The 25,715-nt window shown below is 36.6% G+C and overlaps 1 protein-coding gene and 1 pseudogene across 11 annotated transcripts in view; one reads left to right on the forward strand and one right to left on the reverse strand.

Moving 5' to 3' along the window:
• Positions 1-25,715, reverse strand: part of TBC1D5 (TBC1 domain family member 5) — a 548,599-nt gene that overhangs the window by 281,421 nt on the left and 241,463 nt on the right. The gene's annotated exons all lie outside the window — the stretch shown is intronic.
• On the forward strand, positions 14,518-14,659 carry LOC122492560 (annotated as a pseudogene).

A 25,715-nucleotide genomic window follows, 5' to 3' on the forward strand; every position in this document is an offset into this window, starting at 1 on the left:
AAGCTTCAATCTCATTTTCCAGCAGGAGTAGTGGGCTGCACTAAGCTATGTCAACACTGTACATGACCCTAATATGACCAGTAGCATGTACTGATTCTTGGCGGAAGGGTGCAGACTTGGAGATGCCAAGCAGAACACTGCGATTGGCCCGTGTGGGCCTCCTGTGGACCACGTGGGCTTGAAAAGCACTTTCCTACAAGAGCTACACAATGCCAATGCTGTAATTTAGACAAGTACAAAGTACATTTAGACTAAGTAGATGCACAAGTTTGAGAAGAGCTTCTTCAGAGGTAAATGTCTTAACAAAGGACATTTGAAGATATTTCCTTAAACCTATAGAAAGAGTATTAAAGTCAACGGTGATTATTATGTAATTTGCCCTTTGCTGTATTTTTTTCTTAACAAAAATTCAAATAATGATTTGGTTTAAACCTTGACTACCTGAAATTTTTAGTTTTGCTGCCAATCTTAACAAATCAATGAAACGCCTCCACCAACAAAACAAAACACAACAAAACAACACACAATAGCTTTTCAAAGAAAATCTAATTGGTTTAGGTAATCCTAATCCTGATGTTAAATTATCTGTTAAGTACCTAAGTAAATATAATAAAAACATTATTTGCTAAATAAAATGGAGTATATCTAACACTGAAGTCCTATTTCATTTTTATAAATCTTTCAAATAATAACTATAAAATATTTTTATTATTATTCTTCAATGTATAAATAAATAAATACCTTTTTCTGCAAAACAGATTTGTTTCGGCACCTGCCATTTTCACCCTTGATTACAATCAGTGCTAAATACTTTAAGATTGGTTTAACATCTGGTGGACAAGACCTCAATAAAATATAAGGGGCGCTGGGGTGGCTCAGTCAGTGAGGCATCCAACGTTGGCTCAGGTCATGATCTCACAGTTCATGAGTTTGAGCCCTGCGATGGGCTCTGTGCTGACAGCTGAGAGGCCGGAGCCTGTTTCGGATTCTATGTCTGCTTCTCTCTCTGCCCCTCCCCTCCTCTCAAAAATAAATAAACATGAAAAAAAGTTTTTTTTATTGTAAAGATATCCATTTCCCCAAAGTGATTAACTTAGCTAATTATTAAATATCACCCTTTTGTATGAAATATTAAACTGAACTATTTGAAGGATAAAAATTATCCATGAACCAAGGTGAATAATCCTATTTATGCCTAAATGATAGCTAACTGAACAATTGTTATACCAAAGATCTACTTAAAAGGTATAATGGGCATTTTAACTATAAATCCCAAAGCTGTGATGAAGAACCAAGGGTAAAAACTCAAACATATCTTTATTCTTACAAGTGATCTACTCAACTAAATCACATTAAAATATGGTAATCTAAAATCCTCAAGTACAATATCAAAAATGTTTTAGTATTTACAGTCTCCTTTATATAAAGTTTCAAATACATTTCAATTGATCTATAAAAATGTTTTATTTAAGTTATTTTTGTTATGACATTAAAGAATTATACTAGAATCTGAGTTTCAAAGAAAAATTGTAAATCCATAAACTGATTTCTATTTGCCATTTTATGATAAAGTATAAATTACTTATTAGCAGAGATGATTTTTAAACCTGATAATAACTAGGTATACGTAAAAGAAAAAATGACTTCTTTAAATTTGCTACGAAATGTGCAACGTACAACATTCAACTATCCTTTTAGAGAATAAAAAATATTATTCAAATTAGTTATTTATTGAGCATTTTATCCAAATGAACATATTTAGTTATCTACACAAATTTGAAAATGGGCCCTAATTAATAAATGCATTTACTGGTTCAAACTTCTAACCATGCAGCTAGATCATGTAATAGCTCTTCTACTTTTATTCTTTCAACAATTATGTGTTGAGTACCTCCTACATTTTAACACTAATAACACACCCTACTATAAGAGGGGAGGGGTCACTGACCAAGAAGTACATAAAAGGCACTCCACTAGAGACCAGCATGTGCCAGAATTCTGTGAAGGTCACATTTAGGATTTGGGTCAAGATGAATAGCAAGGCAGTGAAAGAACTGTTTTAAGGAAAAATAGAACATGGTAAGGTTTGCAGCCTTAAAAAGATCACTTCAACTTCAGACTGAAGGAATTTGAGAGTGGGTGTAGGGAGAAGGAAGTGGATGGAATAATACTGAATGAAAAGCCCTGCAAGGCAAAAAATGATGATAAAATAGTCATATTGATGATGATGATATCATTATCATACCACCTTAGGAATGGCAACTCTCCATTGTTAAACCTTGTTAATATTACTTACTGAGAACCTACTATGTGCCAGACAGTTTTTAGGACATGGAAGTATTATAGTAAGCAAACAGAATGAAGTGTGGGGGTAGAGGGAAGCAAGAGAAAAGAAAATGAATTCTTAACAGATAAGTTCAGATAATTATAATAGCTATAATGAAAATACAGCAGAATAATGCGATATTCAGTGGGGATGGATGCTCTCTGTAGGGAGAGGTGATACCTGATTTGAGATTCTAGTAACAAGAAAAAAATAGCCATTTAAATATCAATGGCAAAAGGCACAACCTGCAAGGGCCCTAGAGCAGAAGCTTGCTTTTAAAAAAAAGAAAAAGAAAAAAGAAAGCCAAGATGGCTCAAAGGCTAGGAATTTAAGATGAGGTCTGTGGGAGAAGGAACAACCATTGAACTTGGAATTTTGTAGGGAGGAAGTCTAGATTTGATAAGTACAATGAGAAGCTACCATAAGCTTTAAAATGATGAAAAAGATCTATTTCATGTTTGAGAAAGATGATTCTAGCTGCTGTGTAAATACTGGATTGAAAGTGGGAGACAAGATGGAAGCTAAGAGATCAGTTACAATCTGCCATCATAGGGATAACCTGACAAAATGGGCAGAAACAACTACATACTTAATTCTAAGTTTAAATTTTTTTTTTCAACGTTTATTTATTTATTTAGGGACAGAGAGAGACAGAGCATGAACGAGGGAGGGGCAGAGAGAGAGGGAGACACAGAATCGGAAACAGGCTCCAGGCTCTGAGCCATCAGCCCAGAGCCTGACGCAGGGCTGGAACTCACGGACCGCGAGATCGTGACCTGGCTGAAGTCGGACGCTTAACGGACGGAGCCACCCAGGCGCCCCTCTAAGTTTAAATGAAGACTTGAAATTTTAAAACCTCTGAAATGATCTGAAATCATTTCTATGGTGGAAAAGTAAATAATTGTGCTAATACTTTATTTCTGTACACAATGCAGAATTACCTTAATCTGGTTAAAATTTTTATTGATTGTTTTTTTCCAACGTTTATTTATTTTTGGGACAGAGAGAGACAGAGCATGAATGGGGGAGGGGCAGAGAGACAGGGAGACACAGAATCGGAAACAGGCTCCAGGCTCTGAGCCGTCAGCCCAGAGCCCGACACGGGGCTCGAACTCACGGACCACGAGATCGTGACCTGGCTGAAGTCGGACGCTTAACCGACTGCGCCACCCAGGCGCCCCTTTATTAATTTTTTCAAACTTCTTTCTATATACATCAGAAATTAATTTGGTCTCTAAAAGAGACTGACATCTGGTCACAAATAGAAGAAACAACAAAACAGCACGTAATAGATTACTAGTAGGAATTCCAATCCGATCCAACATGGAGGGTCACTGCAAGCCTCTCTCCCCCACTGATCACAACTAAAAACTCTGGGCAAAATACTAAAAACAACTTCTTGAGGACTCTGAAATGTAAACACTAGCAGGAATATTGGACAAGGACTCAAAGAGTGGTGTTGAGTGCTTTGGGTTTTTTTTCCTTCATGTCCCAGCTTTGAGCTCCCATCAGGCTGAACTAAGTAATAGGCACCAAGAGCAAAAATTCCAATCCCATTTTTCTGAGACTGAGAAAAGAATCCTCTTTTCTCTTCCCTTCTTTCACTTCCAACCTTGCAACAAGGCCAGGTCTAATTTGAAGAACTACACTGCCCTGGGGGTAGGTGGTAGCAGTGAGGGGTGCACATAAGACCCAGAGGGATAAAGCTATCTTTTCAGATAGAACACTAAAAAAGGAAGACCCTACTGTGTGAACAGTGAGTGGGGAACGCCATCATGTTTTCTTTCTCTTTCTCTCACCATTTTGTGACAAAGTGGGCCCATTTGGTGGAACCATGTGATAGCATGAGAAGCAAAGCTCTGACAGAACAAGGCAGAGGGTGTGCGGTTATCCTAGAGAAGAATACAGCGGGTCAGGGGATTCTCTACTTCTGTGTATGAACTGACAAAAACCCTAGATTCACCCCGAAGCTATGTATGCTCAAAACATACCCAAAGAAGCACAGCAAAAACTCTGAAAATTAATCTATGACATAAACTACTACTGTAGTCCCAAACTAACCCCTGGGGGTGACATGCAAGGAGGACTCAAAAGCACAGAAAAGACTTTAAAAAATGAATTGACATAGGGGCGCCTGGGTGGCTCAGTTGGTTGAGCCTCCGACTTTGGCTCAGGTCATGATCTTGCTGTTCGTGAGTTCGAGCCTCTTCGGGCTCTGTGCTAACAGCTGGGAGCCTGGAGCCTGTTTCGGATTCTGTGTCTCCCTCCCTCTGCCCCTCCCCCACTCGGCCTCCCTCAAGTTCTTGCTGGCGCCTGCGCACACTCTCTCTCTCTGTCAAAAATAAACATTAAAAACAAATAAAATAAAATAATAAAATAAAATAAAATAAAATAAAATAAAATAAAATAAAATAAAAACTGACATTGAAACCACCATCACCACCACAGAAAGTAAGGCCAAACTTGTAGTATGAACCTAACTGTGTTGGCTGTGGGAGGAGGGGTGGGAGAGGAAAGAAAAAGGGAAGAAAGAAAGGAGAAAAGAAACAAACAAACACAAAAAGATTTCTCTGGGGAGACTTAACAAGATCTAGAGTTTTGAAATGAAATATTCAAAATGTTCACGACACAATCCAAAATTACTTGATATATCAAGAATGAGAAAATTCTGGCCAATTTTTGCCATATAATATAATTAACCCCGAGATAATTTAGATGCTGGAATCAACAAAGATTTAAAGAACCTACTATATAACTTTTTGCCAAGAAGCACACTCTTGAAAGACAGACATTCACAGTAAAAGAAAAAAGAAAAAGAAACTATTAAAAAGAATGAAATTAAAAATTTTAAACTATAAAGTACAGTATCTGAAATTTAAAAAAAATCAATAGATGGGCTCAAAATCAACATGGAGCTGACAGAAGAACAAGTCAATGAACAAGAAAGCTCCCTCTCTCTCCCTCCCTCCCCCTGCCAAAATAAATAAATAAACTTTAAAACATTATCAGTATCACATTATCTAAATCGTCAATATAATCTAATTATCTTTGCAGATATATTCAAATACAGTTGCAGCATAAAGAACAAATGTAAGAATTATCTAAATGAAGAATAAGATTACAACAGAATGTGGAAATTAATCTCACTCCTTCCCACATTCATCTTTTCTTTCATTTCTTAGATATATTTCATTTTTCCATTAAAAATACATATACCTTAAAAACTTGTACACATTGAGAGAAATTATTAAGATAAAGACCAGCAAAAAAGATTTTGAAAAAAAAAAGAAGGAAAGAAATAAAGGAAAAACCACCTATACTATAATTACATGGGGGGAAATATTTTCTCTTTTTTTCTGTAAAGTTGAAATCACACACTATACAAACAATTTTGTGTTTTATTATTTCATGTATTAGAAGTGTAAGCACTTCTCCCATATTATTTTAAAAACTATTGGGGCGCCTGGGTGGCTCAGTTGGTTGAGCGTCTGACTTCGGCTCAGGTCATGATCTCACAGTCTATGGGTTGGAGCCCCGCTTCGGGCTCTGTGCTGACAGCTCATAGCCTGGAGCCTGCTTCAGATTCTGTGTCTCCCCCTCTCTCTCCCCCTCCCCTGCTCATGCTCTGTGTCTCTCAATAATAAATAAATGTTAAAAAAAAAATTAAAAAAACAAACTACAAGAAAATTTTAAATGGCTGCATAACATATAGTAATCAATGAATGTTTTATATTTATTTAACCATTCTCCTATCACTGGATATTTCTGTATTTAAAGTAGTTACCTAATTCTTAGTAACACTATGGTAAATATCTTCGTGCATAACTCTTTCCCTGGCTGCCTTAAGATACAAAACTAAATAGGTTGAGGGAAAAGTACTAACAAAGTTACTAAATTAATACAAATTGATAAAGATTACAAAACTCATACATGATTCTCTGGAAAACTTTCAAGTGCAGATTCATATAAGAAAGAAAATGAAAAGCCGCCTATAATTCTGTTGTTAATATTTTGACAGATTTCTTTAAATTTTTAATGAAATGCACTATATATTCTAAAATTTGCATACAATATACGTTTAATACTACTGTAAAACAACCTTCAATGGCTGCACAGAATTTTAAACAATAGTTGATTTTCACAGCATTACAGCATATTATAAACCACCAATAAGTAAATATATTCCTAATGCTGCTCACCCTAGACATCCATATAGAACTGTAATGTGATGAAAGTCAGTGCCTGAAAGATGAACAGCTACATTTTGTGAATTAGATATTCTGTATTTAAGTATTACAGAGTACTGACTGTTGCCCCAAATATGTTTCCCCCTTTTTGTTGGGCATATGGCAACCCAGCTACAGACTGTATTTCACAATGCGGAGGCACGAGTGATTAAAAAAAAAAAAACAAAAAAAAAAACACCTGATGCCCTACATTAGCTTCCTTTCTTTCCCATAGACTAGAACAATGGTAACAATGGCTAAATCCCGCCCCAAAAGTAGCGATAAACAAAAAGACAGAAAATGGTGATGGTGTGGAGAAACTGTAGCCCTCATACATTGCTACTATGAATATAAAATACTGCAGCCACTTTGGAAAACAGTATGCTAGTTTCTTCAAAAGTTAATAAATTTACTATATGACCCAACAATTCTCCGAGAATCTATCCAACAAAAATGAAAACATATGTATGTATACATTAAGATCTGTGTTCAAATGCGTAAAGCAAAATTGTTATGACAATCCCAAACCTGAAGCCACATAAATATGCATTAACCACTGAATAAACAGAAAATGAATATCCACACAGTGGAATACTATTCACCTGGGGGGGAAAAAAAAGGAATGCAGTACTAATACATGCCTACAACATGGCTGAACCTCAAAAACATTAGCAAACAGAAATAGGCCAGACATAATACGCAATGTCTCTTTTTGTCCCTTATAATAATCCTTGTTCTGAAGTCTACTTCGTTTGATATTAACAGTTACTCCAGCCCACTTGTTAAGTGTTTTCATGATGTATCTTTCTCCACCCTTTTATTTTTGACCTAAGTTATCTGTGTTAGTTTTCCGTTGTTGCCATAGCAAACAATCGCAAGCTTAGAAGCTTGAAACAACACAAATACATTATCTTAACAGTTCTGTAGGTCAGAATTCTAATACAGCTCTCATTGGGCTAAAATTAAGGTGTGGGCAAGGCTCTATACCTTATTAGAAGCTCTAGGGAAAATCTGTTTTCTTACTCAGTTGTTCAAATAAGTCAATTCCCCAGGAACTGAGGTCCCCAATCCCTTAAAACCTGTAAGTAGAGAACTGTTCCCACCTTCTAGAGGCCACCCAAATTTCCTGCCTCCCTCCATCTTCAAAGCTGCAGCAATGGACCTAATCCCTTTCACACTTTCTCTCCCACACCTTCTATTGTTGCTTTTCTCTAACTGCAGTTGTAAGGGTTCTAAGCCATTAGGGACTCAGGATTAGACTGGGCCTAACCAGAAAATCCCTAATACCTTTCTGATCTAAATGTATAACCTTTAAAAACATCCATGTTAGATAACATATTCACAGGTTTTGGAGATTAGAGTATAGAAATATTGGGGGTGGGGTGGGGATTTTATTCAGCCTACCACATCTTTTTATTTAAAGTATCTTGTAGACAGCATATAATTGCTTCTTTCTTTCAAAAATATTTCTGACAATCTTTGCCTTTTAACTGGTGTGTTTAGACTACTCATATTAATGTGCATTGCTATAGATGAATTCACATATCTGTTGTCTATCTGTTCCATCTATTGTCTTTTTCCCTCATTTTATGCCTTCTTTGGAGTTGAGGATATTTTATGGTTCTATTTGAACTCCCCTACTGAATTATCATTTATGCCTCTGTATTACATTTTTATTTAATGGATGCTCTAGAGTAAGGACTGAAAAACCACAGCCTATGGGCCAGTAAACTGTTTCCGTGAATTTTTACTAAAACTTGACCATTTGTTTATATACTATGATGGAAGAGCTGAGTAGTTGCAACTGAGATCATAACACAAGTGGTTAAATATAAATTATATTATCCTTTAAGAAAATGTTTCCTGACCCCTGCTCTAGGCTTACCATATTATATTTAATTAATCAGAATCTACAAGCAGCATTACATAGTCATGTGTAGTGTCAGAACCTTACAACAGTATATTCCCAATTCTTCTAATTTTTTGTACTACTGTTACCATGTATTTTACTTTTACATATGCTATAAATACTATATATTGCTACTATTTTTGCTTTATACAGTCACATTTTTGAGCAATTAAAATAAGGAAAAAAATTTTACCTCCATTTACTCTACTTCCAATGCTCTTTCCTTTGTACAGATCCAAGTGCCTTTGCCCTGTCATGTACCTTCTGCCTGACAATGCCCCTTTAACATTCCTTACAGCATTGTCTGCTAATAAAAAAATCCCCATGGTTTTGCTTATCTAAAAAAAACTTTACCACTTCATTTTTTTGAAAGATATTTCTATTAGGTATAGAATTCTGGTTTCACAAGTTTTTCCCCACCTTCAGCAACATTAAAGTTGTCACTCTATGATCTTCCGGCTTCCATGTTTTCTGAAGAGAAATCTGCTCTAATTCTTACCTGGTTCTTACTCTGCATTTTTGTATTAGCTTTCTATTATTGCTATATCAAAAAATTTTTTTCTGGTTACCTTTAAGAATTTTTGTTTGTTTTTATGTCTGAACATGACTACATTTTAAAATTATTTTTATTTTCTGTATTATTCCACTTTATGTTGTCTGAGCCTCTTGGATCTGTAGTTTAGTGTCTATCATTAATTTGGAAAAATTATTGGCCATTATTTCTTCAAATATTTCTTCTCTACCTCCCTTCTTATGGGATTCCAATGACATGTACCGTTTGATATCGTCTCATGGTTCTTGGGTGTTTATTTAATTCTTACTTCTCATTGTGTTTCAATTTGGGTAATTTCTGTTGATGTATCTTCCCATTTGCTGGTTCTTTTTTGTCTGTGTCAATTCTACTTATGATCCTGTCACAAGCATTCTCCATCTCTGTTACTGTGTTTTAAATTTCTTTTTTAAATTTAATTCTTTTTAATGTTTTGGTTTTTTTTGTTTTTGTTTTTGTTTTTGTTTGAGAGAGGCAGACAGACAGAGTGTGACCAGGGAGTGACAGAGAGATAGAGAGGGAGACACAGAATCTGAAGCAGGATCCAGGTTCCGAGCTGTTGGCAAAGAACCGGACACGGGGCTAGAACTCACGAACTGTGAGATCATGACCTGAGCAAAAGTTGGACACTTAACCGACTGAACCACCCAGACCACCCTGTGTTTTAAATTTCTATGATTTCCAAGGGCACCTGGGTGGCTCAGTCAGTTAAGCATCTAACTCGATCTCGGCTTAGGACATGATCTAATGGTTCATAAGTTCAAGCCCCACGTTAGGCTACGCACTGTCAGTGCCCAGTCTGCTTAGGATTCTTTCTCTTCAACTTTCTCTGTCCCTCCCCCACATGCATCCCCCCGCCCCTCTCTCTCTCTGTCTCAAAGTAAATAAATAGACTTTACAGTTAAGCCTCTGACTTCAGCTCCAGTCATGATCTCACAATTCATGAGTTCGAGCCCCACGTCAGGCTCTGTGTTAACAGCTCAGAGCCTGAAGCCTGCTTTAGATTCTGTGTGTGTGTCTCTCTCTCAAAATAAATAAACATTAAAAAATTTTTTTTAATTTAAAAAAATACCTTAGAAACATTTCTAGGATTTCCACTCAATTTTTGATATATTTTTCAACACTATCTCTGCTGAAATTAACCACCTGATCTTTCATGCTGTCCAGGTTTTCCACAAGAGCTTTTAACATGTAATTCCTAGTTACTCAAAAATACCTTGTGACACAGTTTTAACATGTGTCACTGTTATGTCTAGTTTTGATGACTGCTTTGTCTCTTCGAAGTATATATATTTTTTTTCTTGCTTTTTCATATGCTTTGTAAATTTTATTAAAGATCTTACGTATTACTGTCATCATGTGTAAGTTCACGTATAAAGATCATACGTATTACATGTCATCATATGATAGTAAAGACTAAGGCAATTTTAGGCTTCGAAATGAGTATACATTTCCATTAGGCCTTTTAGCACAGGGGTTTGAATTAATGTTAACTAGGAGTTAAGCTAGGTTTGAAGTCTGTCATTGCTATGGCCACACCTAATGCACCACAGACCACAAGTTTCTACAGTGATACCTTGTGTTGGGGATGGGGAATTCAGTTTGCCATAAGAATATTTTTTCATTCTTCTAACTGCTCCACACTTAGTTCTAAGGCTTTGTGCTCAGAAAAGATCTGTCTCTTGTAAGTTACTTACTATTTGACACTTGCTATCCTGGCAGCAGGGAGTAAAAAAATAGGGGAGAGTGTTCTTTGATCTTCTGATCAAGACTTAGTCTTTGTTAACCACTGTGTCCCTGATCTCATGCATATGCCTTTTTAGTCCTTCCTCTCCCTTGGTATAGTTCTGGTTCCTATAGATATTCCTGCCCCTCCCCCAGGGCTTGAGAGTTTTTCCTCTTGTTCCGATCCCACAGTTACAAAGAGATTCCACCAGTGTCCTAAGGCAACAATTGTTGCACCTCCCCCAACAGAATATGGCTTTGTTCTATAACAGAAAAGGGGAAGAGGAGTCCAGGTGGAGTTTATTGTTCCTCCTGCAGTGGCTGCTGTTGTCATCCTCCAGTCCTTCACCAAGGGGAGATTTTCTTTTATTGGCTGATGGGGTTCATGAAGAAAAATCTACATAGGAGTTTGGGGTCCTCCTATTTTTGTGCCCACCAGGAGTTTCACCTTTCCTCACCAGTACACACTTGGCCTCCACCAATACAACAATCATTTTAGCTGAATTCTTTCTGTGAGTGTCTGATTGTGTCTTGCCCAGGTAAATCAGTACTTGTACTTTGCTTCTCTCTGTAAAAAAAGAGTATCTCTCCTTAGATTCTGAGCCTAGATTCACTGCCCTGCCATTTCAGCACTCAATGGGTTAAAGAAAAGCTGTGAACTTGTTGTTTGTCCACCTTTTTATTTTAAAACTGGGACTGAGTTTTTTTCCAACTCTCCGCATCTCTGATCAGAAACCAGAAGCCATCCTATTTTCATTTAACTTCATGTATTATAGTTTTCAAAGTTTACCATATAACTTTCCATGTAAGTTCACTCATCCATCAAATGTTCAGCTAATGCTTACTATGTGGCAGGCATTGGGACAGAAACTAATGCTTTCCTTCTGCCAAAGTTGGCAGCTAACTAATGTCTGCCATACCAAACTCCCTACCAAGACGAGATGACCCAACGTCTACCTTAAGGGTGAGTACATTTAGGTCAGAGAAAAATATTTCATGATTACATTTATTTGTAGCTAGGTTTAGATATATTGTGGTCTGATTCAAATGACTTAAAACACTTTGTGCGGCACTGTAGAGAATATAGATAGGAGTAAGATAAAGATTTATCACTATACTACTTGCTTATAGAGAATAGTTCAAATATTAAAAAAAAATACCATACAGCACACTTTATCATTAACCTGCAGTTACATGTATTTAAGGAGAATGTTAAGGCATGGATAAATGAATAAGAATCGCTATTCACAGGTAACAGAGGAACTGAAGGCACGATCGATGCCTCAGAAAAAAATAGAGTTTTCCTTGCAATATTGATCCCATAAATTCATAGCAAAAGCAGACAAGGACAGGATAAAAAAAAATCTAGCAGGATATACCAGATTATATGACATTATATAGCAGGAATATATCACCTGGGGTTAAAGTTAACTAGCCTTCATGGAATGTTATCTATTTCACATTTGTACTCTGGTGGTAAGTACTCAGTTTTAAATCCTAAAGGCTGACTTCTTCAGTACATCAGATTTTAGTAGTCAGGTACTTCTAGCCAATTCTGTTCATATAAGAAATTAAAGTATATATGCCAATAAATGAATGCATTATATGGAGCCAAAAAAAATAAGATCTATGATAAAAATCAGATATTTGTGGAAGTCTAACCAGTACAGTCTCTACATGTAAGAAAAACTACCTAGAGAGTTAACGTTTCGGAATGTAAATTGATAAAAAAAAAAATACAATAGTAAAAGGGGGCTAGAAGACTCTAGTTTTAATGGCTTCTTGCAACTTGACGCATTGATTCCTCTACATCTTTGGAGATACTTGTTGAGAACACTGTGGTTTTCCAAAACAATTGCTCCTTCTATAGCTAATGCTCACATGGTTATTACCGATATTTCCTTCTTTCCATTTCCAGAAGACCCTACTTCTCACAGATTAAGTTTCTCTAGGTATTTTAGTATCATTAGTTACATAACAGCCAAGTTCTTAATATGGTCTCTCATTCTGCCCCTCTAATATGACCACTCCTAAGCATATCTATTTTATATCTTTTTGTTTTATCTATTTTGTAATTTGATTCTCAAAAAATAACATTTCCTAAATTTTTCAGTTCTTAGTATGAATGGCCAACTATTTTTCATTTCAATATATATTCTGAAAGGACAAATGATAATGGATCACTTAAATACCACTTGAATATCAAGCTCATAGAGCTATAAACGTTTAAAAAATACTACATATAATAATAAAAATTAGCTTCCATATAACAGTGGGTCAGAAAGATTATTATACTACCACATGCATGATTCAATCTTTTGATTAAAAAAGCACTATACTTAAGAGTTATAAAAAGCTCAGAAAACTGGAAACAGAAATGCAGTCTAGGATAGATTTTCAGACTAATATAGAAGTCTTGGCATGAATAATAAGAGAACTGTGGTTGATCCACAGAACAGTTGGATTATGAACCAGAATATGCAAATCAGGTAACTATTTATGATAATTATTAAAATGTTAACTTGCAAATAAAGCACAAAAAGTAAAATTCTACAGTAGGTTTATTCAAGTACAGTAGAGGACAACGCAGTATAACTAGAAGTATTTGTAGTTTATGGTGTGAATTAAGTATGTTAATACCAAAGCAATAATGCAAACACAGTTTAACTTCATATTTGGTTAGGATAATTGTTCATGTTTTCTTTACACACACACACACACACACACACACACACACACACACACACACACGATCTACCTCTGTTTTGATGAAAGTCTCCTTTCTTTACATTTCCAACAGGTTTTGTTAATATGTTCTTATGCATGTACTACAGACTTCTCTCAAATCCCAGACTTAGAAGCTTTCACTCTTTTACCTCTATATCTAATAGTTATGGAGTTGTGATGATTCTTTGCACACAATGTTTCAAAGTTGTTTACATTGTTCACAGGAGCACCTGGGTGGCTTGGTTGGTTAAGCTTTGGACTTTGACTCTAGTCATGATCTCACAGTTGGTGAGTTCAAGCCCCACATCAGGCACTCCGAGTCAGCAGAGAGCTCCCTTCAGATCTTCTATCCCCCCTCTCCCTCCGCCCCTCCCCTGCTCCCATGCACACACACTCCCTTTCTCTCAAAAATAAACAAACAAACATTAAAAAATAAATGAATAAATAAATAAAGTTGTTTACATTGTTCTTTATTTGCAAAGCCACCACACTCCTTTCCCTGGTTTCATAACCTAATCCATAGACTGCTACTTCTCAGAAGATTCAATATCTGCTTTCATTTTCTCTCTCAATAGTTCTAAAACAAACTATGAGAATAACCATCACATAAATGTTTATCAAGGTAAGACATGAGTCAAGGGCTCACCGTTGTAAATGTATGTGTGTATGTATGTGTTTTGTTTCACCTGATTACTAATTCAAATCTAAATTCCCAAAGAATCAAAGGTCCTTATGAAGAGGTCTCCTGTCTTCCACAATCTCCTTTCTATAATCTCAATGTTCCATATTAGCGATGTTGGTTCTAATCATATCCATCACCTCAATTTATACAGTCCTCGAAATCTGTCCTCTCTATCTATACTTTGAATTTCTGCTTTATTGATTATGCTCTTTACTGCTTCTAACAGATGTTTCACTTCAGCTATTGAATTTAAATTTCTTATAATTCTTATTCATACCCTTCTTCATCTTTTCCTATATTCTCAGCCAGGATTCTTTTCACCTGTCTTTTAACTACCATCTTACATACTTTGTTTCAAAAGAATATGCACACATCGCTTCTCGGCCTTTTGGCTAAGATCAAGTGTAAAAGAATATGCACATTTATTGAAAATTTGAAGCATATTTCAATAAAATTTACTTGTTCTCCCTAGATATGAATCATTTCCACAAATGTGTATTTTCTCTGTCCCCTAAGAACAGCGCTCCCCTTGTTTTGTACTACTGAATATTTTGATCTTTTTTTGACTGTTTACTCATTCTTGAAGTAGTCAGTTCTGCTCTTCCCTAATAAATGGGAGAAGAGGATGGAGGTGGTCAATTAATTTCCCTCACTACCCACATATTTCATTTACATCTTTCAGATCCTAAGAACCTTGGCCAAATTTCTAATATTAGTTGTCACTTGCTTACTATGGCTCTAAAGAAAATGCTCACCTGGCCTCCACTACTTCTCGTCCCTTTGTGACAGCCTCATCGTCTCGTTCATACCTGACTGAAACAGCTCCCAACTAACTGGTGCCTAGTCTTCTAATTTGCTTGGCTCCATCTCAGTTTTGTAATCCATTCTACAACGTGCCAATTATTATTCCCTCATCTCTTGCCATCAACAACAAGAAATCTATGCTCCCCTCAGTCCTAGATAAGCCCCTTCTCAACAGGCTGTGCATTCCTGTCTGCTACCTTCGGCTTCACCACTCCTTATATTTTACATGCTCTCCCCCAGTAAAACCCTAGCCATGTACAGGGTACATTTTAAATGAGATCCTTTTCTCACTAGATTATAAATTGCTTGGACCTTCACTTTACTTCCCTTCTCTCCTTCACTTTAGTATTTCCAGCACCAAACAAACAGAATGAACTCACCTTAATAAAAAGGAATAGACGGAACACTACCACATAGTGCAAGAAACCTACTTTAAAAACTTAAGCTATTTAGGGTAAATAATTTGGTTTCCTTCAAGATACTAACAGATATCATCAAAAATTATATTGAGAAAAAAAGAAACTTTCAAGCAAGCAAAACCAATAATTCTTCCAACAAGTCTAGATCCAGGGTCCAGAAATTACAGCTGTTTTGTTATGGCCTATGAGGTGAGAAAGGTTTTATGCAATGCAAACTGGTGTAGCCATTCTGGAAAACAGTACCGAGTATGGTAGTTCCTCAAAAAGTTAAAAATAGAACTACCCATGATCTAGCAATTTTGCACTACTAGGTATTTACCCAAAGAAAACAAAAATACTAATTCAAAGGGATACATGCACCCCAATGTTTATAGCAGCAGCATCTACGATAGCCAAACTACGGAAACAGCCCAAGTGTCCATCCATAGATAAATGGATAAAGAAGATGTGGTGTGTGTGTGTGTGGAGGGGGGGTGTATGTATGCACACATACCCACACCCACAATGGAATATTACTCAGCCACAAAAAAAGAATGGAATCTTGCCATCTGCAACAATGTGGATGGAGCTACAGAGCATTGTGCTAATAAGCGAAATTAAAACAGTCAGAGAAAGACAAATACCATATGATTTCACTCATATGTGGAATTTAAGAAACAAAACAAACAAGCATGGGGAAAAAGAGAGAGGGGCAAACCAAGAAACACACTCTTAACTATAGAGAACAAACTGATGGTTACCAGAAGGGAGGTGGGGGGGGGATGGGTTAAATAAGTGATGGGGGTTAAGGAGGGTACTTGTTGCGATGAGCACCAGGTTTTGTATGTAAGTGTTGAATCACCAAATTGTACACCTGAAACTAATATTACACCGTATGGTAACTAACAGGAATTTTAAAACTTTTAAGAAATTTAAATAAAAAATTAAAAAAAAGAATGCTTTCTGTATTTTCATTTAAAAAAAATCTTAAGAAGGATATTTTGTAACATATAATGAAAATTATATGACATTCAAATTTTAGTCATTATAGATAAAATTTTATTGAAACACAGCCATACCCACTGATTTACATGTTTTCTGTGGCTAACAACTTTTGTGTTACAAGGACTAAATTGAGTTGTTGCTATAGACCAGACGGCCCTCAATGCTTACACTATTTACTATCTGGCCATTTACAGAATAAACAAACAAACAAACAAAACTGTCCATTCCTAGTCTAGATCAGTAAAGTAATAAATACCTTGAGCAACCTTACCCCCTGAAAGTAAGGGTACTTACTTTCTTACATGAGGTAAGAAAAAAAAAAAGGCTTTGGTGGCCACAGCAAAGAACTTTTGTTCTCTAATGTCAAAGAGGGAGTTTTTTGTGAAGGGGGAAAAGATTTGAAAGGAGTCATTCTACTAGCTGCAGAAAGCAATGTGCTAAGACCTAAAACTTGATTGTTGACTTTTAAATCATACTTCATGCTCAGAAAAAGAAACTGGCTCACTCCACACTCCACCCCACAAACATAAACTTACTTTCAATATATTGTACACTTTATAGATGTGGATAAACTGATAACCTAACCTCCCCGCTTTGGCCAACAGAAATATGTATCTCATCTTCCAAATAGATCATATGGTTACATTATCATAACTTGAGAAATATTTGAAGAAACCATGGACCAATAGTTACACTATTGAGAGTAAAAACTCAGTATCAAATGTACCCAAATTCAAATCTTTCTTTGTGGGAGCCACCTTCAAGTGTACACAAGGTAAATGCCAAAGTCAATTAAGCAGGGCAATTCCTGGGGCAACATATTTTTAGCCAATTCCTTCTGGTTGGTCCATTAAAAGATAACATAACTTCAAATCAGAAGGGAGGCGGGGGGGGGGGGAGGGATGAGATGATGTAACTTCAGATAACTTCAAATCAGATGTTATACAGACCTGAGTTGCTTCACAATTGATATAGACAACTGACTGCATTTTCTTTTTATACTTTCTAGATCCTTGCTATCTTTTGTAGCATAAAACTCTGAGGTATCAACACAGTACATATTTCTCACATGGATTGCTTCTTGAGAAATATTTTGGCTCTGCTATAAGCATCCCTATAGCCCACATCAGTGGAAGTACAGGTCCCAGTGAGAATACAAATCAGTACTCTCATATCATGATGAAATGCTACTGCCTTGCCGTAAGCATGTTTGCTAGCTAAAACATCTGAGTCAGTTCATTTAGTAAAAACTTAGTGAGCTTCTCCTATGTGCCTAGGGGAATTCAGGGATGAAACAAAAAACCTCTGCTTTCAAAGAACAAATAATTTAGTTGAGCAAACAGATGAATAAACCAAATATAAGAAATATCTGTACAACAGGCTACTGAACTCCTAACTACTGTTTAAGTAGTTAAAACAGCCAAAGTGCAAGAAAACTCATCTAAGGCAATGTGCAAACTTTTTTTTTTTTAAATTACCTCATTTCCAATTCTCTCCTCTACTTACTTAGCTTCTCTTTTCCCTAGCTCCAGAAAACAGTTATGAGGATTTTAGATAGTTTGTTGGTTCAGAGGATAATGTAGGTTGGGAGGCTGTGATCTAATACATAAGCTAGTCATCATTTCCTTTAAGGATTTTTTTGTTGCTCCTTGGATGAAGTTACATCACTGGACAAGAGATTCCTATAGGAATAATACTGACTTAGTCCCTTTCCTAAGAATTAGAGTTTTTTAGGAATTATGTCCTTATTAATTTTTTTTTTGTAATCAAAGGAACTAAAGTAGTCCATCTTCAATAGGAATAATTAAGTTACTGAAAAATAACAGGATTGTAAATATTATCGCAAAGAAATTTAAAAGTTTATAATAAAGGGATGCCTGGGTGGCTCAGTCAGTTAAACGTCCAACTCTTGATTCCAGCTCAGGTCATGATCTCACAATTCCTGAGTTTGAGCCTGGCATTGGGCTCTGCATTGAAGGTGCAGAACCTACTTGGGATTCTCCCTCCCTCCCTCCCTCTCTTTCTCTCCCTACCCCCTCCAAATAAACTTGTAAGGAAGACATCTTTAGTAAAAACAAAAAACAAAAACAAAAACTTATAATGAAAACCATATGCAGAAGACTGAATTTTAAAACTGAATTTCTGAAAGCCCCGACAATATTTAGTATTTTCTAAAATAAAAAAAATAATACTAAAAAGAAGATATTCTGTGTTACTCATATTTAAGTATTAATAATGGGTATGACAGGAGTGATTTCCATTTATCCACTCTTGCTTTTTAAAAATCCACCCTTATCTTTCTCCCTTCAAAATCTTAATGACTATAAATACTTTGCTTTGCCACAGATAAAATTCACACTAAATAGTATGTTTTATTGTTATTATTCTAGGCCTGATCCTTCATCCAGTTGTTCAGTGCCATTCTGACTTTATGATGCTGACTCCAAAATCCACCTAGTTAGGGTCCAGCTTCTGCCAGCCCTTCTTAGCCAATCAGTTTCTTCCCTGCTGACACTGAAGGCACAGTTACATGGTCCCTGTTCAATCTAGGTTTCATTACAAACACGCTGTATGACTTCTGCACCGCCTCCTCCTCTGGGACACAGGTGGCCAACATGGTATAGATCCAGAAAGTTACTACTACGAAAGACTACAGAATCATTAATAATTAGCAAAGTTTTAAGAATACTTATACATTTTCTTTAGAATATACTAATAATCTTTACCTAAAATCAATAATTATTACATAAGTGTCAATTTGATTAATTTCTTTTGAAGTTAATACCAAGAAGTACTTTCGTAGAAATGGGTCCTTTTTATTTCCTTAAAGGATGAGAATTATGCATCTGTAGTGTTAAACCTTTTGTCCTGGTCAGGAACTCAAGGCTCTGTCTCTAGGGTATTTCATTCACTTCATTACAAATAATCATTTAGTGTTTGTATCCTGGTGCTGGGGATCCAGAAGTGTGCAAAACAGACAAGAGACCTGATACTTGTCCAAAATTTTCTTTTTCAAAAAATTATTTCTCCCCTTTCCATATAATTTTATTTCTAAGTAATCAGACATTTTGGCATGTAAGACTGTTTTATTCCTAAGATAACCCAGAAAAGGTACCTATAGCCAATATTCATTTCTGAGTTTTTTTGGAAATTATAAAATTCTCATTTTCAAGAGAATTTGTAGAGGAGTATTTGCCATGAAGTCTTTTAAAAACAACTTTGCGAGTTTAAGAGTGCAATGTCCAGTTTGAAATGATTAGAATTCTGAAACCAGCCAATTAAGTATTTAAAAATGTATTCCCAAAGATGACTTGGTTAACCAATACCGGATCACCATAACATGAAATTCTGATGTGTAACCATGCGGTCATATTTAAGGGTGAGGTTAACAGCATCTGATGCTGAGCTCAGTCTTAAATGTGTATACACAAACACGTATCTTTATCTAGAAGTCTTTGTTCCCTACAATGGCAATTAGCATGAACTCATCACAGAGTTTCTAGGCCATTAAGACAGGAAACTCCCCTTGCTGCCCTTATTGACCCACAACATAGTCTTTAGTCTTCCAGAAAACTGCCTTCTCCAGTTCTCTAGGACTCTGTTGCTAGCTTGGACTAGGCTGGTACTCAGTATTTTTGCTGCGTTTCTCAGTGGCATAGTTGTAGGCATTTGGGGCAAAATATTTCTTCCTTATGTGAAACTGTTTAGGGCAGTAACAAGCATTTTAGCACTTACCCACTAAATGCCAGTGAAGTTTCCTAGTTACCATGACAACCCTTACACACACACACACACACACACACACACACACACACACACACACCCTTCTCTTCTCTGTTTCCAAATGCTTGGGGGTGGGGGGAGGAAGAGGCAAGGGGGAATGGAGTACCATTCCCAACTGATTTACTATAACATGTACTTTGTGGACCTTGGACCTAAATCCCTTATAACTTAACAACTGATTTGCCTGGTTTTTCTTACTTTCAGATTCTGAACTCTGTATCCCCTAACTCAATCTACTTTTTTCCAATAGTTCTTTCTTCTACAGTATAGAAAATCCTGCCCTCACCTCTAACTCAATTTCACTGTATTAAGGTGAAGACAGAAACCAAGTCAAGAAAAAATAACGTTGGAAGGGAGGTACACATTTTGAATAGAATGCACAAAATAAATGAAGTGCCAAAATGCAATGGATTAATGCAAAAGGCCTACAGTAAAGAATAACCAAAATTCTGAGGCACCTAGCAACAAGACAATTGCAGATGGCAATTCAGCCAAGCTGGATTAAGCAAATGGTCATTTCGTCACACTTGAGGAGTCTAACACCCACTGAGGGTTAGAACGAAGGGTTATTAACTCTCATCTCGCTGTCTTCACTGGACTTGCAGAACAGATTGGCAGCTCCTACGTTAGGACCTTTGCACTTGCTATTTCCTCAGCGTGGATGGCATTTGCCTCCAATATTCCTCATTCCTTCATCTCCTCTAAGTCTTCGCTCAAAAAAAAGACTTTTCCTCATTAGATCTACCTTGCTATTTAATTCTGCAGCCTCCTGACTCATACATACACTGTCAATGCCCTTAAACTACAATGTTCATTTTTTTCCAAAGCAATTACCATTTTCTAAAACCCTATAAATCTTAATTCTTTATTATGCTTGTTATTTACTATCTCCTTCTAGAAGACAAGCTCCATGAGGGTAAAGATCCTTGTTTTGTTCACTGATGTATCCCAAGCATCTAGAACATGGCTGCAGAACTCAGAAAGCCCGATGTTTGTATCAACAATGGTCTGTAGAATGATGGATGTAGGCTGTGGAGAATTCAGTCACATCTCACCAAACCAAAATATGATTCCTTTGAAACCAAAAGCTCTTTCATGGAATTAAGCTAATGTTGCTTCTTATTCACTTGTTTATTACTAGAGGGAGACAGGAAAGCTCTTCCCTTACAGACGTGGGCACTAAATGATCCCATAATGTCTTTAGTTAGCAAAATCTCTGAACCCTCCACAGCAATAATGCTTATGACTCTGCACCAGGAAATCAAAAGCCACATTTCTCCTTCCATTTACCTGAAATGACTTGAGCCTAAAGGAAGGAATTAATAGTTCCCAAAGTCATCTAGTGATTAAGAAGCATGGGCACAAAACCTGAGGCTCCCGATATCTGATTATTGTTTAAGCATGTGCCTTCTAATACAGTTCCACAATAGTTTGAGTATTGACTTGGAAGGGCCAGAAAAAGCATAGGTATCAAGAACTGAAAAAGTATTTTAAAAAGATACAATTTATTTTTTTGTATTTTTTAAATGTTTATTTTTGAGAGAGAGCGAGCGATCCAAAAAGAGACAGAGAGAGAGAGAGAGAGAGAGAGAGAGAGAGAGAGAATATATGTGAGCAGGGGAGGGGCAGAGAGAGGGAGACACAGAATTCGAAGCTGGCTCCAGGCTCAAAGCTGTAGGCAAAGAGCTGGACGTGGGGATTGAACTCATGAACCGTGAGATCATGACCTGAGCCTAAGTCTGATGCTTAACCAACTGAACCATCCAGGTGCCCCAAAAGACACATTTTCCTTGAAGACTATCAGAGTAGCAGTATGAAATGAATGAAGAAACAAATTTAATTTTAGGAGCTAAATACAGAAAGAGTACATTTAGAGAGTCAAAGTTAACTGCTAGGTCACATCTTTATCTTCAAAAACTGTAGATCATTTTGCAATGTAAAAACAAGAGATTTCCTGAAGACTGTTCCCCCATTTCTAGCCCCAGATGCACAGCCACTGGTTCGCATGTTCCACCATTTATTGTATGTGAGGGCCATCCAGCCTGCAGACAATTCAATTAATCTTACAAGTGACATACAAAAAAACCCAACAACAACAACAACAAAAAAAACAGATGTGGCATTAAGATTTACAAAGTTATTGAAACTTTTTAACAAGTAAAACGCATCTTTACTTAGCTACACCAGAATGAGGAATAAAGGGGTTTACATATGTTCCAATTCTAAACCTATCAATCAAACCCATGTTATTCCTTTGGGAGCTTATTTACATGCATATTTATCAGCCTCACATGCTAATTCCCTGCTGTTTTATGCCTGCGAGGCATGTTTATGAGTCATAATTGTTGATCTCATTTGATGTATTTCACTGAAGGAAGACATTATTCAGTTATGTGGCCTAATGTCAATGAGTTACGATGACCTGATCTTCCAAATGCAACTTGCTCTTTAATTTTTATTAGGACATAACTTACTGTACAGAAAAAGAAGTATACTGAAATAAAGGAATCAATGTTTTATATTAAAAATTTTAGTTAATCACTTTATTTTGGTTCCACCTTACCCTTCACAATCAATCTGAAATGTAGCTATAAAAATCGCATCCCCCTCCAGTCAAGTATCTCCCCACACTTTGAACTGAGCCCTAGCTTCATAATTTGCCACATTAGTCAAAAACTTTCAGGACCCTCCTCCAGTTGATACTAAAACATATTTTATTCATTTACTCCATTATCACATTTCTTTACTATCATTTTATTTTTCCCCTCAATCACGATTCAGTGACTTCTTTAATCTGTACTACAAAACTTGACTACTCAAAACTATTTTCTTCAACTCAAAATGTTACTTTAGGCAGAAAGTCTTCCTAACATAGAGTAATTGGGTAATGAGTAACTATTTCTGCATTCTTTCAATCCCTTAGAAAATATTAAGTATGGGGCGCCTGGGTGGCTCAGTCGGTTAAGCATCCGACTTCAGCTCAGGTCATGATCTCTTGGTTTGTGAGTTCAAGCCCTGCGTCAGGTTCTGTGCTGACAGCTCAGAGCCTGGAGCCTGCTTCAGATTCTGTGTCTCCCCATCTCTCAGCCCCTCCCATGCTCATGCTCACGCTGTGTCTCTGAATAATAAATAAATGTTAAAAAAAAAGAAATACTAACTATATTACTAATCAAAAATAAAGTAAAAACACTACATGTAACATATAGCAGAATACAATTTAGTGGTGGCATTAAGGGATAGCATGTGCTAAGATGTTTTGTTATTAAGAAACAGAAATGGAATATATTGCAGTGTACTTTTATCTCTGCAGATAATTCTAAACTGGTATTGCAGCAAGGTGCTTTACATGGAATATGACTTAAAGGATATATAAGTATGTAATAGTATCACAAGGGCTTCTACACTAACAGGAGAAATCTGACTTAAAAATAAAATCAATTTTTGTAACATGGACTTGTGTGAGAAAGACAGCTTATCATTTTTGCAGTGTGACTATTTCATACTACTGACATATCATTGCAAGGGTTACCAAACTGAATTCAATGGGCACCATAACTCAGAGGGAACAGGAGAACATGAAGCCTACCTCCCCCCTTCTAGGTGATCATACTACCCAAGTGACAACTAAATCAAACTGTAGTCCATAAGATTAAGTATTAGAAGAGACGTATGTTTAGTACATAAATTACAGAAAAATTACAAATAATTCTATTCTCACAGTGCCCTGGAAAAGTGTTTTAATAGCAGGACTAAAATATTAGAATGCAATGAAATGTTATCAGTGTTAATATTCTTGTCCTCTTATGCTCTAATAGTGATTTAAAAAAGTTTGGCTAAGCAATAAGCTAAAAAACCAAACAAACAGGCATTACAGGAAGAATCAAAAGTATTAAAAAAAATGGAAGAATCTTCTTTGCTTTCCTCATTCCTAGCATTTCCAAAATATCTAGGAAAAGTACACAAATGATAGTACTATACAAATAGCCTTTTTAAAAAACATGACAATAAGATGATATCAAGTATATGTATTCATAATATCAATTGATTTTAAAATGTTATTTACTGCATTGTAACTTACTTGTGTTCACCAAATTCCCTATTTTTTTTTTTTTTTACATTTTTTTAACTTTTATTCAGTTTTGAGAGACAGAGCGCCAATGGGGAAGGAGCAGAGAGAGAGACACAGAATCCGAATCAGGCTCCAGTCTCTGAGCTGTCAGCACAGAGCCGGATGTGGGGCTTGAACTCACGAACAGCGAGATCATGACCTGAACCGTAGGGAGACACTTAATTGACTGAGCCACCCAGGCGCCCCTCCTTTTTTTTTATTTTTATTTTTATTTTTTTCCAATATATGAAGTTTATTGTCAAACTGGTTTCCATACAACACCCAGTGCTCATCCCAAAAGGTGCCCTCCTCAATACCCATCCCCCACCCTCCCATCCCTCCCACCCCCCATCAATCCTCAGGTTGTTCTCAGTTTTTAACAGTCTCTTATGCTTTGGCTCTCTTCCACTCTAACCTCTTTTTTTTTTTCCTTCCCCTCCCCCATGGGTTTCTGTTAAGTTTCTCAGGAGCCACATAAGAGTGAAACCATATGGTATCTGTCTTTCTTTGTATGGCTTATTTCACTTAGCATAACACTCTCCAGTTCCATCCATGTTGCTACAAAGGGCCATATTTCATTCTTTCTCATTGCCACGTAGTGCACCATTGTGTGTATAAACCACAATTTTTTTATCCATTCATCAGTTGATGGACATTTAGGCTCTTTCCATAATTTAGCTATTGTTGAGAGTGCTGCTATAAACATTGGGGTACAAGTGCCCCTATGCATCAGTACTCCTGTATCCCTTGGGTAAATTCCTAGCAGTGCTATTGCTGGGTCATAGGGTAGGTCTATTTTTAATTTTTTGAGGAACCTCCACACTGTTTTCCAGGGTGGCTGCACCAATTTGCATTCCCACCAACAGTGCAAGAGGGTTCCCATTTCTCCACATCCTCTCCAGCATCTATAGTCTCCTGATTTGTTCATTTTGGCCACTCTGACTGGCGTGAGGTGATATGTGAGTGTGGTTTTGATTTGTATTTCCCTGATGAGAAGCGACATTGAGCATCTTTTCATGTGCCTGTTGGCCATCCGGATGTCTTCTTTAGAGAAGTGTCTATTCATGTTTTCTGCCCATTTCTTCACTGGGTTATTTGTTTTTTGGGTGTGGAGTTTGGTGAGCTCTTTATAGATTTTGGATACTAGCCCTTTGTCTGATATGTCATTTGCAAATATCTTTTCCCATTCCGTTGGTTGCCTTTGAGTTTTGCTGGTTGACTCCTTTGCTGTGCAGAAGCTTTTTATCTTCATAAGGTCCCAGTAATTCACTTTTGCTTTTAATTCCCTTGCCTTTGGGGATGTGTCGAGTAAGAGATTGCTATGGCTGAGGTCAGAGAGGTCTTTTCCTGCTTTCTCCTCTAGGGTTTTGATGGTTTCCTGTCTCACATTCAGGTCCTTTATCCATTTTGAGTTTATTTTTGTGAATGGTGTGAGAAAGTGGTCTAGTTTCATCCTTCTGCATGTTGCTGTC

This window comes from Prionailurus bengalensis, chromosome C2 (assembly GCF_016509475.1).
Source record: "Prionailurus bengalensis isolate Pbe53 chromosome C2, Fcat_Pben_1.1_paternal_pri, whole genome shotgun sequence".
In the NCBI taxonomy this organism is placed as follows: domain Eukaryota; kingdom Metazoa; phylum Chordata; class Mammalia; order Carnivora; family Felidae; genus Prionailurus; species Prionailurus bengalensis.